At 42.2% G+C, this 15,288-nt stretch overlaps 2 long non-coding RNA genes across 2 annotated transcripts in view; both read left to right on the forward strand.

The window, feature by feature from the left end:
* LOC141379062 (uncharacterized) overlaps window positions 1–15,288 on the forward strand; it is a 120,324-nt gene that overhangs the window by 63,099 nt on the left and 41,937 nt on the right. The gene's annotated exons all lie outside the window — the stretch shown is intronic.
* On the forward strand, window positions 584–4,289 carry LOC141379060 (uncharacterized). Its single transcript, XR_012395014.1, has 4 exons — window positions 584–679; window positions 1,044–1,112; window positions 1,396–1,522; window positions 2,483–4,289. It is a non-coding gene; the product is annotated as an uncharacterized lncRNA (long non-coding RNA).

Genomic DNA, 15,288 nt, shown 5'->3' on the forward strand with positions numbered 1-15,288 from the left:
AAGTTATCATTAAGATTGATAAGAACACTTATGACTAAATTAAATAATTAATTATTGCTAAAATGATAGAGCCATACATAAATGACCCATTAATGAAATTAAAATTTCAAAACAATAAAGTTGGTTAGAGTAACATTTAATGCAGTTTATCATTAAATTAAACAATTATAATTTATTTAATCAGTGAGTCGTATCCCTATAAATCAACAATTATAGGAAATGGGTGTTCCTAGATGTTGATGAATGGAAAAAAGTATTTATACTTGCCCAGCCGGCACACGACCGACCTTCAACGTTGAAATATGGTTGAAATTAGGTCAGATGTGTTTTGAACGTTGAAATAATGTTGATAGAATGTTTAATGTTTAACGGTTGAAAAACAGCCTGTATATGACAAGGCTTCAACGTTGAAATGTGGTTGAAAATACGTCAGTAGTTGCTTTAATGTTGAAACAATGTTGAATGATAAATGGTTGAAAAAAGTTACAGAAATCCTTGTACAAATCAACGTTGACATTTTTTTATCATGATCTGTATGTTGAATTAACGTCATGGCTTCACCCAATATTCAACATGTTTGGTTACCATGGTATCGGAGGACTCGGCGCACGCGGCCACGCGCAGCGCTTTACTTCTCTTAATTACGAACACCTGACCTGCAGTGCAGCAGAATTCAGAGGTAAGCGTGTTTTTAGATGCTTTAATGTTTTATTTACCCCCCGATTTTGTTTTACACACAGTGTATCTTAAATGTGACTTGGTGTAGTGTTTCGAATTTTGAAGCATTTAAAACTTTCCAGTTTGGTTTTTAGTCTTTTTTTGCGCTCCGGTGACGCGCAGCTAACCTCGAGGTAATGTGACATGTTTAACGTTAGTCTAAATGAGCGTTTTTATGGCAAATTCAAAGCGATAAACTCCAAACGCAGTTTAAAGTTACTGGGCAACGTTATAAAACAATATCCTTTTTATACGCTGTATCATTAGTGTTATTATTACAAAATGAACTGCTGTCGTTTCACTGTTGTTGTTGTTTTTGCTTTTAGACATGTAACTTAACGTACTCCAGAGACGCACTAACTTGTACAGCATTGAATGGAAAAGGCTTTGTCCATGTAAGTTTACTTTAGCTTTAACTAAGCTATCTGTTAAATCTTCTTGATGCTTTGGTTGGTGATATTCTCTTTCTAATCTAATTGTTTATTGATTGTTAGGCTATGTTGTGATATTATATTGTTATATTGATATTATTATTGTGAAATCATGTTGTGATGTTATACTATGTGACAGTATTGGAGAACAAATATGTATTTAGTTAGAAATTAATGCTTAAATTACACTTTGTATAGTAGCAGATAAGAGGTGTAATGGGTTTTAATTTTCTGGGTTTTCTGGAAGGTCCAGCTGAGGGGTATCAAGAACACGCAGATGGCCTAAACCTGTGTCAGCCTGGACAGACTGCAGTTCTGCTATTCCACGCCAAGGCTTTTGTATGGATGTCTGACTACTACTGTGTTATCTAAAGGTATTACTGGAGCAAAACAACAGCACCTGTTACAGTGAAATTTGTATTCATAAAAATAGTGATACATGTGTAGCAGGTCCAGTACATGTGATGTAATTGAGAAGTTGTTTTTATTAAATGTCATTAAAACAAATAAATAAACATGCTATTTAAATAAATCTAAATATTAAAAACTTGAGGATTAAGATGAGAAATGAAATGCATCATCTGTCTTGCGAAAGGGGTCTACTTAAGAATTCTGGTGTTTTCCAACTGAAAGGGATAGTTCTCCCAAGAATGAAAATTTACTCACATTTTACTTCCCAAATGGTTTAAAACCATTATGAGTTTATTTTGTTGAACAAAAAAAGAGGCTATTCTGAAAAAAAAAACTAAAAACCTGTAAACATTGATAGTAGAAAAAAATACTATAGAAGTCGATGGTTATAGATTTCCAGCTTTCTTCAAAATATCTTTTGTGTTCAACGTGGTCAGTAAATGACGACAGAATAAACATTTTGAACTATCCCTTTAATTATCTGTCCTACATGCAGACTTTTGTAGAAGTGCTACTCCTTCTAGAGTTTTTCTCAACCATGTGTCTAAAAAGCTTCAAACAGCTTTTACAGTACATGTAATGGTTTACAACAACTTGTAATTATTAGATGTGTTGAATGTTTCTTGATTCTTTACTGCAGCCTTTGTTAAAAAAAAAAAAAAAAAAAAAAGTAATTTTTTTGAGAATCTGAAATTTGAATTCTGGAAATGCTGGCACCGGTGGTGGCGAAGGGCTTCCTGATGATATCACACCTAATTCTTCACGTTTCTTAATTAGGAATATTCAGATGGATGAATCAAAATTATTGAGTGTGACGATATTATAGGACAAATTTGGATTCAATAAAAAATAAATATTTGAATTTCACTTTGTATAATAGCAGACACCAACTTAGTTGTAACCTCGTATTTCATTTATTGCAGGTTTTCTGGAAGCTCCATTTGAGGTCATCAAGGACATACTGATGGCCTAAACCAGTGTCAGCCTAGACAGACAGACAGACATCTATTGCAGTTCTGCTACACAAGACCAAACTCTCTGCTTTTGTATGGATGTCTGACTTGTACGGTGTTCTCTAAAGGTATAACTGGAGCAAAACAACAGCATCCGTTACAGTAAAATTTGTGTTCATAAAAGATATGTGTAACAGGTCCAGTACATTTGACATAAAGGTTAAATCACAGTAAGTACTGTAAAAATAACTTGTTTGCCTTTGCCACAACAGGTCATGGTGTGTGCATACTGCTCGTAGTAAACACACATGCTGATCTGATGCGGGAGAGATATACGCAAACACATTTGTATTTACTGTTTTGTTTTGCCTCACTAAAGTGTTGTTGGAGCTTGGTATGTTCACAGTTGAAATCACTGAAGTCACATGGAACGTTTTGACAATGTGTTTTGTGCCTTATCTTGACAATGACCATCTTGGGACTATTGCTGTCTGTAGAGGATGAGGAGCATTTAATCTAAAATATTTTAGTTTGTGTTCTGAAGATTAACAGGTCTCTGGGATGACACAAGTACTTAATAACAGAACCTATATGAACAGTTAATGTGACATGTAATAGTGAAATAGTGGTCCTACATTCACAAATGTGAGCCATTATTATAAGACCCCTGTGAACATGCAATTTTTATGATACTAATAATAAAGGAATAACAAATTGCTTTTACTGTTGTGTTTGTGAGAGAGAATCAAATCATATATTCTACACATTTTCTTGATGATTTACTGAAATATTTGTCTACATGTTCCACTGTCACAGGTGCTCAGTTTTGCTGCAGTAATGCTAAACACAATAGATGGTCTTTATGCAAAAAAAAAAAAAAAAAAAAAAAAAACTACTAAATATTTAGCATGCAGACCTGCAAAGAGAAGGAGTAATGTCAGGTTTAGATTATAGCATGAGTTTTCACTTGTGAAAGTGAAGCCATTCATTCACAATGAATTGGAATAGCAAACCTCATTATTGATTTTGTAGGAAACTCACCTGGTGTTTGAGAAATAAATATGTATTTAACTGCTAGACTGATATAGATGTTTAAGTGTTTTACACTTGATTCTTTGTCCCAGTGCCATCTTTTACCTCAAGTTTTTCTCTCAACCTATAAAACCTCAAACAGATGTAATGTATTTCACTTGTGATTCTTAGTTGTGAGTGATGTTTTTTATTTTATTTTTTTTTACTGCAGCCACTTTAAAAATGGGTATTTTGTAAACTTTGTAAACGGAATTGTATTTTGGAGACTGTGATGGTTGAAGCGTAGTTTAGTTACTTAGTTTAATTTGGTTAGTATCTGTCTTTCTGAAGACGGTAACACTTTACAATAAGGTTGTATTAGTAAGTGTTAATGTATTTACTAACATGAACAAAGAACAATGAAGCATCTTTCATATAAAGAAAGTACAGTTCATGTCAGCTCAGTGCATTAATGTTAACAAGCATGCATTTTGATTTTAATAGCATCGGGACATATTTCAATTAATTAAATGATTAATAAATGCTGTACAAGTATTTGTTCTTTGTTCATGTTAGTAAACATTAACTAACTTTAATTCATGAAACCTAATTAAAAAGTGACTATTTAATTGTATGCCTTTTTCTGTATTTGAGCATGTATAGTAACCTGCATGGTTTAAATGAACTATGTATGCTGTAAATGTTGCTGTATATTTAGAATAATTGAAATAATGAGGTGTGTATTAAATAAATTGATACACAGGCTAAGTTGTGTATTTGTGTCGTGTATTTTTAATTAGTAAAAATTTGTTTGCTATATTTATGGACTTTGCGTTGTATGTAATTCCTATTTAACTTACGTTGAAATGTACGACGGTGAAACAACGTCATTGTATCAACGTTGATCCAATTTGCAAAATCGAAAGGTAATTCAACCTTCATTCAACGTCTACAAAACGACCATAATTCACCCATGAAAAAGGTAAGAGTGAAACAACGTTGTGATTTCAACGGTGAATCACTGGTGGTGGTCCGACGGTGAAACAACGTCACTATATAAACGTTGATCCAATTTGCAAAATCGAAAGGTAATTCAACGTTGATCCAACCATAGACCTGACGTTGATTCAATGTTGAATCACCGTTGAAATGCCGGCTGGGTGTACAGGTCAGAGAGCATTAATTTATAGTCATGACAACAAAACTATAATTCATCACTAATAAAACCAACAGCTTATGTGAGTTCAAACTGATTAAATTCAACAGGCCAGGTACAGCAGGAAACACAAAAATAAAATAAAATAGTAGTGATTAAACTTAGCAGTTAGATCGTGCACACTTTGATTAACTTTGCGTTTGTTAACTTTTCCAAGGTGAGTAAAGAGAAATAATCTGAGATGCAAGAGTTATTTCAAACATCAGCCATTCAATGCATTAAAGACCACTAAATGCTACGTGCTATCTCTTAGCCTTCGCTGCTACTGGAAATGCATAGACTTCAATGCAAACGCGTTAGCGTTAGTTTAGCTTAGCTTCACGCTATGCTCTTTGTTTACAATTCAAGCTGGCGCTGGCGGACTGCACATGCGCGCTTGAATGTAATTCCGGCAAGTCTCTCTGTACTTCCGGACCAAGGTTGCTGCTATGGCAACGACCACAAAGTGGAATAATAGCAAATTTCACAATATCACTTGAGATGACGGCGCATCTCACACTGTTCAAGCAAAAAGCACTAGTTAGATTTTATATCTTAACAGTACTGAACGATTCTCAACTTATGAAAGTGAGATAAAATTAATCAACAGGATTTCTGAGATTAATACAAATCGTGACAGAGATATGGGGGATCTCAGCACTCTGTGTTAAGTCTGTTTAGACTGCAAACACAACCGTGGATTCAAACCACAATTTTAATTGATCAATTTCAAAACTTCTCCTATAAACTACGCTAGGCAGCTCTCTTTGAGCTCCGCGTTTTAAATAATTTACTAAGTACTAGCAAATTACAGGGCAACAAGAATTTAGTTAGCTATGCTAAATCAGTTACCAGGAGAAAACACAGCTGAGTTTCCATCCGGGAATCGCGGCGTACGAAATCATACTGTGAAGGCCTTATATAACGTTATGAGATAAGCACAAAGGAATACGCTTTGTCTTTCTCTACATGCGCTTTAGAGCGGCTTACAGTGTGTCTCGGCGGACAACTTAAATGAAGTTTTACTTTCTTAACAACACTAAATGCAGTCAAGCAATAAAACAAATGGTACCACAATGAAATTGTGCAGTAGCAAAACTTTTGTTCTTTCTAATCTATTCTTTCCGGACAAAAATAGAAAAGATTAACAACGTGATTTCTGGGTTTTGTGCTTTAAAAGTTAGATCTGCTTGCCCAAATTTTTCTCCACCACTATGTAAGAATCAGCTCTTTGGTTTAAATCATGTTTAAACTTTGGGGATTCGAATCAAAGATTCGAACATGATTCACATAGAATTATTTAAAGCTTACACTTAACTTAAGTATTTGTCCAGCAAATAGAATGTTTAGTGTAAAGCAATTCTGTATTATATTATTACGTGGCCAACAATAACAATATAAAAACAGTATCTAATTATTTAATGAGCAAGGTAGCAGTATCTGAAGCTGAGGCATTAACTTATAAAGCACACAACACACCAACACGGATCTTAAAACGAAACAAAAGTTTATTGCTACTCTATAACACAAAGTACTAATCTACGTAAAACAAACAAACGCACATATATACACACATGCACAAGCAGTTTGAGGAGAGTTTTGGCTGAGTGGATTTAACTTCTAGCCTTTGCTAAGTTCTTAGCATTGCAACCTGAGAGAAACCATAAAAGCAGAGGATTTTGCTATTCTTTACTACTTAAACATAATTTACACCAGATTCAGTAATGGGTAGAAACCTTGTTTGTGCTACTTGCGTTCTGATGTAATTTTGGTTTCCTTGACTGGTCCAAAGGGAAATCCCGGCGAAGCTGATTGGTCAGCGTAGCAACTTCAGTGACGTGATGGAATTCCCTTGTCGGTGAAGAGGGGTTTCCTTAGTCAGTTGCTAGGGATACGGATGTTGGACAAGGCGGCGTTCGAAGTCCTTCCTGGGTTCCTGTAGTTAGGATGTGTTGACCCAGTTTCAGAGTTTGGATGTGTTGACCCGATGGCTTGTTGTTGAAGCGGTTGCACAAGCAGATCGGGGGTCGAGCCGGCAGCAAGTGAAGGTCGCGGTCTGCTCCGTGATGTAACGAGGCTTCCGGCGAGGCGATGTAACGGCCACAGCACGAGAAGAGCGACGTCCGGGCAGTGACGGCGGTGACGACTGGCAAAGATGACCGGCAAAAGACGACGATGAAATTCCTTTGTTCAAAGTTTTATAGGCTTTGGTAGATGCTGGGTCTACACAATGCTTGTCCAATCAGATAAGGTGCGGGGTGGAGTCACACCCCAATTCTGCCCTCTAGGAGGCCGGGTTGACACCTGGTGTGGGTGCTGCTTTGATAGCATAGTGGTTAAAATAAAGTCTTATAACATCGACACTTTTCATAGTATGGTTTCTTTATATAAACCAATGCATTTGAAATGTTCCTAGCTTTCAATCGATACCAAACATGAAGTATTTCACAAACATTCTGTAGATTTCATTTGTCACTGAGGGCTATTACTCAATAACTATCCATAACAGTTTTGTTAAACACATGGAACATGTACACACAAAAACCTACAGAAACATAAAGCAAACATACATTACTCAAATAAACACAGTTTTACTGTATGTCCATTAAACTTTGCAAGCGTTTCTGATCGCTTCTGTGTCTGCCTGAGAATGTGTATTCCTTGCAGACGCCAAAGGACACGCAAACCAAAAGGTACTTCTCAAAAACCGGTTTGGTGGGTTTTTGATTGTAGAGCCTCTTATTGTTTTAAGGTGTAAAGTTAATTAACATGCAACTGTGATGTTGACTGGCTAGTTATCCTGTGGATTGCCTTTTGCTGGGTGCCTGTGGATTGCTTTGAAAATGAAATCAAAGCTCAGACATTTAGGCACCAACCAATCTTTTAAGGATAACATGGTCTGTGGCTTGTTCGGTTCTGGAACGATCCGTTGACTCCCCACAATATATATAGTTAAAAAATATGTACCATTTTCCCAAGTGTATATAACTACTACTGTAAGAAAATATCAGAATTCGGAACATACTTTCTGTATTATCTTTGCTTGAACTGAGCCGATCTAATCCTGTTTATATGAATTGAACCTGCTTCCGATCAGGTTTGACCTAGCAGAACTGTTGCCATGACAACAACTCTCGGATCAGCTTTGAAGAACGAAACGATCCTGGATCGTGTCAAATCGTCAACATCCAAATCCAGCTAACTGAGTAATCCACGTACGAAGAACGGACCTCTAGTCTAAACTTAGCCCACTACAGGACTATAAAAACGAACATTTTAGACATGCCCATAGGTTTTGCTATTCTCTCTGTCTCTCTCTCTCTCTCTCTCTCTCTCTTCTCATCCTTGTCTGTCTTTTATTTTTATTTTTATTCATATTTACTGATATCCATATTAGTATTTTCTTTCATTTTTCTTTCCCTGTACACTCATTCATCCGAGCGAGGTGCCTTTTTGTATAACTTATCGTTAGTATTATTTATTTATTTTTGTTTTTTTGGGTTACTGTTATTTTATTTACTTAATTATTTTTATTTACTTTGACCTGCTCAGAGACCACGCTATTGAGAACCACCAGGGTGATTGAAATAATTGATTGATAATTTGCACAGCCTGGCGCATGACTAAAAGCCTTGAGGCCAGTACGTAGATATCAACTGTTATCTAGCCTCCCAAATTCGACATCCGAATTGTCCGGCCCCCAGTGGATCCTTGGAAGGACCAACGTCTAGCCGGCACATACCCCCTAGTTGACCACCCTGTCAGACTAACAATGTGGGTCTTTCTCTCTCCCCTGTAATCTCTGTCTCACCCAGCAGACCAGCGTGTCAAATGCGTCCAGCCCGCTGCTCACTGGGACCAACTGGAGGCCTGGTTAAGTGCTTAACCCACAACCTCCTACCCAAAGACGCCATGGAGCTGCAGCGGCCAAGCAGAGAACAGCTGGACATCTGCATTAATCCGCTGAGGGGGAACGACCTAGTCCAGAGCCATAACAGCCAAGCCCAGACTCAACTCTCCAGGGTCTTGACACACCTCACCCTTGCACCGGCCAGATCCATAGGAAAGAGTCTCAACCAGCTGGAGCATCGAGCCCGAAACGCCTGCAAGACGACGAGGGAAAAGGACGCTGAACTTCTGGAGCAAATGGACGGACTACAGCGCGCCCCGATGCGGACAACGGACACAAGGAGTGACGAGAGGAGAAAGCCAAAGATTAACTGAGTGTAAAGTTACAAAGCTGAAACACTATTGTAAAGAGCAGAACTAAAGACAGTGAAGCTCGGGTCAAAGCCTCTAAAGTCAACGGCTGAGGGCCCGAGCAAAATGCCAACACGGAACCCAACAAAGAGACTTTTAAGCATGAACTTACCAGATTTCACCCAGAACTGTCACATTCCTACAACCCATGTGACTACTCGAAAGGGGAAGTGCCGCAGTCAGCCCCAAAAGCCAAGACTAGATAGACCAGCAGAGGGGGGTGAATCCAACTCATACCGCCCCGCCAGCCAGCATTCCAGCAACGCCCATCAGCAACACAGGGCCAGGACCCCCTCCAAAGGGGTTACCCACAACAGACACCATCTGTCAACCAAAGACTTGAACCAGCTGGCCAGGGAAATGCCAACTTTCACCCCAAACCCTGCTGGAGGCGACAACATGCACTCCTACTTCTAAGACATTGACTTTTACACAGACGAGGCCAAGTGCCACTCTCTGTGACAAATTGTATCTGCTAAGAATTACTTCGAGCCGTGAGGCAAGAAGTTTCCTGAATCAACAGCCCCGTGCCATCAAAGCAGATTACGAGCCGATGCAAAAGCTCTTACAAGAGTGTTTTACCTGACCCTGTGTCAGAGTAAGGACTGATTGTCGCCATGGGTCTCAGAACAGCCACGAGGCATCACAAGCATACTGCAGTCGACTACACCAACCCTACTTCGAGACAGGAAATGAGCCACGGACGGAGAAGGATTTCACCTTCCAGATCCTCTCTCTCCCAAAAGCCTGCTTTCTGTGGTGAGTCCGCGCTCGGGCAATGCCCTGCCCCCACGCCCTGACCACCCAACAGCGGCAGAGTTTAGCTCATAAAATCTGTTTAAAACAAAGACTGCTTTGAAAGACTGTCAAACACCTACAAGCTACCCTGTCTCAGAATCTCATACGGAGCTGACTTTAAAAGACATGCTACTGTTTCCCAGCCGCAAGACTTCCAAACAGCAAGTTAAAGCCTTTCTCCGCCAGCAGAGGACAGCACCACCAGGAAGGTGCATGTCCCAACACCAGACAGGATGCTCCGAGACACACTGAGACAAGCCACTATCCACAAGCAGTCCAAAAGGAGCCTAACAGCAACCAAGGAATGGCCAACCTGCACTCGCTAGGAGCTCAAGCAACCAGCATCCAGCTAGTTACACGCCAGAGAAAGCCAAAGGTGAAAACCTGACACCAAACAACAGCACAGTGGCGTCATGAGCAGCAGAACTGCTGAAAAACTTGAAGGGGGCCACACAAGAAGTCAAGCCAGACTCCTTATGACTAGAAGGGGGGTCCAAAACCATTTACCCCCCTGAACACCTGCTTTCTGCTCCATCCCTGCAGAAGTACTGCGAGTCCAACACAAGCTAAAGACTGTGTATCTAACTGCAGCATCACGCTTCCTCCAAGAAGCAGCCAGTGCCACCATGCTTGCAACCTCAGGTACCAGAAACACTGGTCTGGTTGTCTGTTTACCTCCTGAGCCACAGCCCACCCACCAGCCACACATGCGTACAAACAACTGCTCAGGCCCCTGCACTTCAACTCTTGGGGAACCTGACCGAAATGGCGTGGCAATGACGCGCTACTTGGCTGTAACCGTGGAGATGAAAGAAAGATGAAACATGCGCATCAGCACGGGAGCAGACCTCACATTAATGTCATCTTTCCTGTTTGAGTAACTCAAAACAAGAGCTCAGAGATTAAAACGAACACTTAAATGCCAACCAGGCAGGCTGATGGTGCAAATCATACAGCCAAACTGAGGTTCAACTCACATACATTGCTCCCATTCAAGTAACTACTGTCCCTATGACTGCAGTGCACCCCTTGTACCCGTCGCCAATGGGCACATACCTGCTGCTGAATGGTAAAGATCTGCTGGAAATGCTTCAACCTCTTTCGAACTTTGAACCCCTTTAAAATATGGGCCCAAGTACGAAAACTCTCACAGCCGTCAGGTCAACCCCAACAGACTTCAGGTCACCGAGGTCGCGGGAAACTGCTGCAACCCGCGAGAACCCAAACTCAACAACATAAACGGGGTCAAGGTCGCTACTCTGCAGCCTTCAAACCAGCTAGCAACCCCAACGCTTGCTGCCCCAGGCCTCAAAGGGCTTAATGTTGAATAACCGGACTGTGAATGACACTGTACTTGCACTGTGAGCAGACAACCCAGCAGCCATCAGCCTCGCACTGTGCGACACTTCACCTGAACACACCCCCAGACCTGTGTTCAACTAACAAGCATACACACTACTGTCCAAATGCTGAACTCTCAGACATGACAACTGCCAACAGCATTTGCACATTGAACTTGAATCGGAACAGCGGATGGTTGACCCATCCCGTCCTAACTCTCACGGCCCCGCTGCACGATGTTCACATCAGAGCTGATAGCCTGATACATCTTCAGGCATATATATATATATAGACACCTTTAACGACCGGTGATAGGCACCCACACTTCTCACAGCCAACAACGATGGCTGTCACCCTCAAGAAGCCCCACTCAGGCCAGACCATGCCAGAGGCCTGCTCTGTCATCATCAAACAAGACTCTGTGGTGCCAGCCTATACAAACAGGTGCTCTATATGGCTCTCCATACGAAAGGCCGAACTCTAAACCATACATTGGGTTTTCTTCAAACCAACAACAGAAGGCATAAAACTGGGCCTCAACCTGGAAGCCATACTCTAAATTGAACTGTCCTCAAGAACAGTATATGTCTTGTGTAATAGCTGCATGGCAACTGACATAAAAATCCCCAAAGACTACCTACTGGGACGATTGGTCAGCTACGAGTTCCACGACTTTGAACTCTTGGGCCAATTAGTGGCCTCACCCTACATGCAACGACACCAGAGGGAAGCTTAGAAAACACAGACTATACTGTTCCATTCCAGCTCGCCACACTCACGTCTGTCTTACCAGTAAACAAAGAACCGGTAGGCAGAAGTGAGCTCACAGAGGACTAACGCCTTGCCGTGTGCCCAGCCACTTGTCACCCCATCACTAACATGGATGAAGACAGGGCACTTTCCTCAACAGAACAGACATGCTGAGGCCACGCAGGATGATGCCAACCGACAAACGTCAACACATCCTGTATGACTACAACGGTGCCCTTGCTAAAGACTATTTAGACTGCAAGTCCCACTGACCTTCACATGGAAATATCCAACTACATGCTGGGAAAAGGACATCGGGCTATGCAACAAAACCTGTTCGGCACCCATCTGGCCCGTCCTAAAGCCTAGGGTCAAAGGGTGCCTGACCATAGAAAGCTAAATCGGCAAATGCCATTGTCACGAGGGCCAATGACACCACTGGAACAGGAAGTGCCCAGAATTCAAGGACCAACCATCTTCTGCCTTCTGGACGATACCTGTACATCCAAATGACCAGCATAAGCTAGCTTTCACCTTGAACAACAGACACTAAACGATCATGAGGTGCCCCGTCAGCTAGGCCAACTCACCAGCCGAAAGCAACACCCTCCTGAACAAAGCATATCCCGATGCTTATGTTAGAGGCAACCTCATCTACGTTGATGACATCCTTAATGAAAGTTCCACCGTGTCTGGCCACTCAAAGGAGATAGACCATGTCCTACAACAAGTTGACTGTGGCTAGCGCAAAGACTACCGCCTAGCAAAGTCTCCGAACTGAGCAGCTCCCTAAGTGGGTGCAACTACTCCAGACACATCATTAAGAACTGTTCAAAGACTTCTAGACCCGTGACCACCCTGTCAAAAAGGGTTGTCCTTCTGTTTGACGGAAGGTCAACAGCTGGCCACGACTGAAGTGAGACAACGTCTGGGCATATGCAAGTAAGACACTCCTTGCGCCAGAAGGCAAATACTAAGACTGTAAGATGATATCGCTCTGCACAGTGAGTACCATTTCAACAGCTATTCTCCAACTTCTTTGGAGTACAAAAGCCATCATAGACACCTGCCACCAACCTGTCATGTTACTGAACAGTCAGCACATCCGGATGGCATAAAGACTAACGCCAGTACGGCCATGCGGCTGATGGCCCCCCAGGGCCACTGTATTGACATGCGTTACACCTTAAGCCACAAACCCACGCTGGGCAATGGCCTAGCTGTTTACCAAGACTGTACAACTGACAGACCATTGGCAATGCCGTAGAGGATGGACCCCAGCCACCTCTGCCCACCTGGCATTCAAGTACTCCAAGTACTAGGATGAGAATGCGTGCCAAGGTATGCCCACAGCCAGTGTCGATGGATGATCCCACAAACATTGCAGTATGGAGAAATGGCAGTCAACACTGCAACCCTCCAAAGCACAGCAGCCCATGACATCAGAGTGCACTTAGCTGCAGACTCCAACTTGCTAGACTCTGTTTCACGTTCCACCTCCCAGGGTGGAAACAAAAGGCTTCAGAACTGCCCACCACAAGCCCGTAAAACATCAACACTTTTTCTTTTTCCCAAGTAGGCGACCATAACCCTGACAACCACATCATGGTCGTCGACTGATAAAAGATGAGAACATTTCAAACTTTCAGGCACTGACAAGGACCTGAATGACCGGACGGATGCCCTTACCAAGAAGACGCATCACACGGTGGACCACGGTCACCACCCAACCAAAACCCCGAGATCTAGCAGCTGTAACCGGCAGCCAACAACCCTGCCTAACCGAACACAGCTGCCACATCCAATCTCACCAGCCCAACAAATGTCGACAAACGACATTGCGACCACGTAGGCGTCTGACTCCTCACGTCAGACCAGGTTTATTTTTACTTTTACTTTGTCTCTTGTTGTTTTTGTTTTGTTTCCACCACTCACCCCACCTACCACCCGATCCTTCTGTCTGACCTCAGCTTCAACACAGATGTCACTCAACACCTCCTGCATCTTAAAAAACAGGTGCGTGTGAATCATTTTTGGGTTGTCCCTGAAGACCCCACGACACCACAGTTCGTGCTGCCTCAGAGACAGAGGGGGGTAATGCTAATGCACTGACCCAGCACACAGCAAAACATGCCCAGGGCACTGATTCACCGAGCACCACAGCAACACAGAGGAACCATCCTCTATGATCAGACACCCAGATGGATCGGGTGGGACACTTCCATGGGCTCACAAGGAGCAACAATTGTTTTTTGTGTGTTTTTCTCTCCTTCGCTTTCTCTTCCCCTTGAACTCATATGTCAGTACAACAAGCAGGTAGAGTGTCTCTCAGCACCGATGACACAGCCCAGACCATGACATATCTTCTGATAATGTAAACAACTTGGACCGAGGCACCCCCCCTGCACCACCAACATCACACAGGAAGTGCAAAGACTCCTGGTTTTATACGCTCAGCTGCATAGCAGCCAACTCTCAAACCCACGTATCACAACCAGAGTAACAAACACTTGGCCACAAGTCAGGAAAGGGGGTAGAGACCCTGCAACCGGTGTCACAGTGGAATGCCCAGCCAAGCACAGTCATCACAGACACCACCTACTCTCTCCCCTGTTCCCTCTCTCTCTCTTCCTTTTCTACACAGGATACAGCCACAACCCTGTATCTCAGTCTCACCAGAAGACCACTGCAACCTCACAACTATACTCCTCTATCACTCATCTCTGGAAAACTGCGGGAAACCTACCACTCCGTGCCTCCCGACAGCAGGGAAGCACACATTAACAAGGGCTTCGTCATTCAATAAGATGCAAGCACCAGTGAACAAGTACACCCCTGACCTCCCCCTCAAAGCTTTCCTGCGTGAAACCAGGAAGGGGGGAAGAGCATAAAGAAACCAGGTCAACACTGCTTGAGTCTAAGCCACGACTCGTCGACCCAGCAACGGAAGTCGAAGGAAACTCACCTCCAACCCATCCTGTACGTCAAGTTAGATCTCAACCAACAAGGTTTTCTCCGAACCTCCCTCGTTGCAAAGGGGGGATATGTGTAGCGTACAGTCCACAGATAAAATTACTTATTGATTTTATCACAATTTTTAGTCGACAGGAGGGTTTTACGACTCCTGGCTCCACAAGTCTGGATACATCCGACAGACTTATCTCCCCAGTGTCCCTGGATTACTAAGCCTGGAACTTCAAAGACATTCCTGCCCAAATACACACACACACACACACACACACCCACGAGGCTGTCCCGACAGAAAGAAAATGAATTTAAAAAATCCTGAACCAGCAAGACTAAAGTGTTGTTTTGTAAACTTTGTATCTCATTTCTGACTTTTCTTACCTGTGTAACCTCTCTTATAACCTGTATGCATGTTCCCTTTAGGCCTTTGTAAAACATAAATATTGTAAGGATA

Source organism: Danio rerio, chromosome 19 (assembly GCF_049306965.1).
Source record: "Danio rerio strain Tuebingen ecotype United States chromosome 19, GRCz12tu, whole genome shotgun sequence".
Taxonomy (NCBI): domain Eukaryota; kingdom Metazoa; phylum Chordata; class Actinopteri; order Cypriniformes; family Danionidae; genus Danio; species Danio rerio.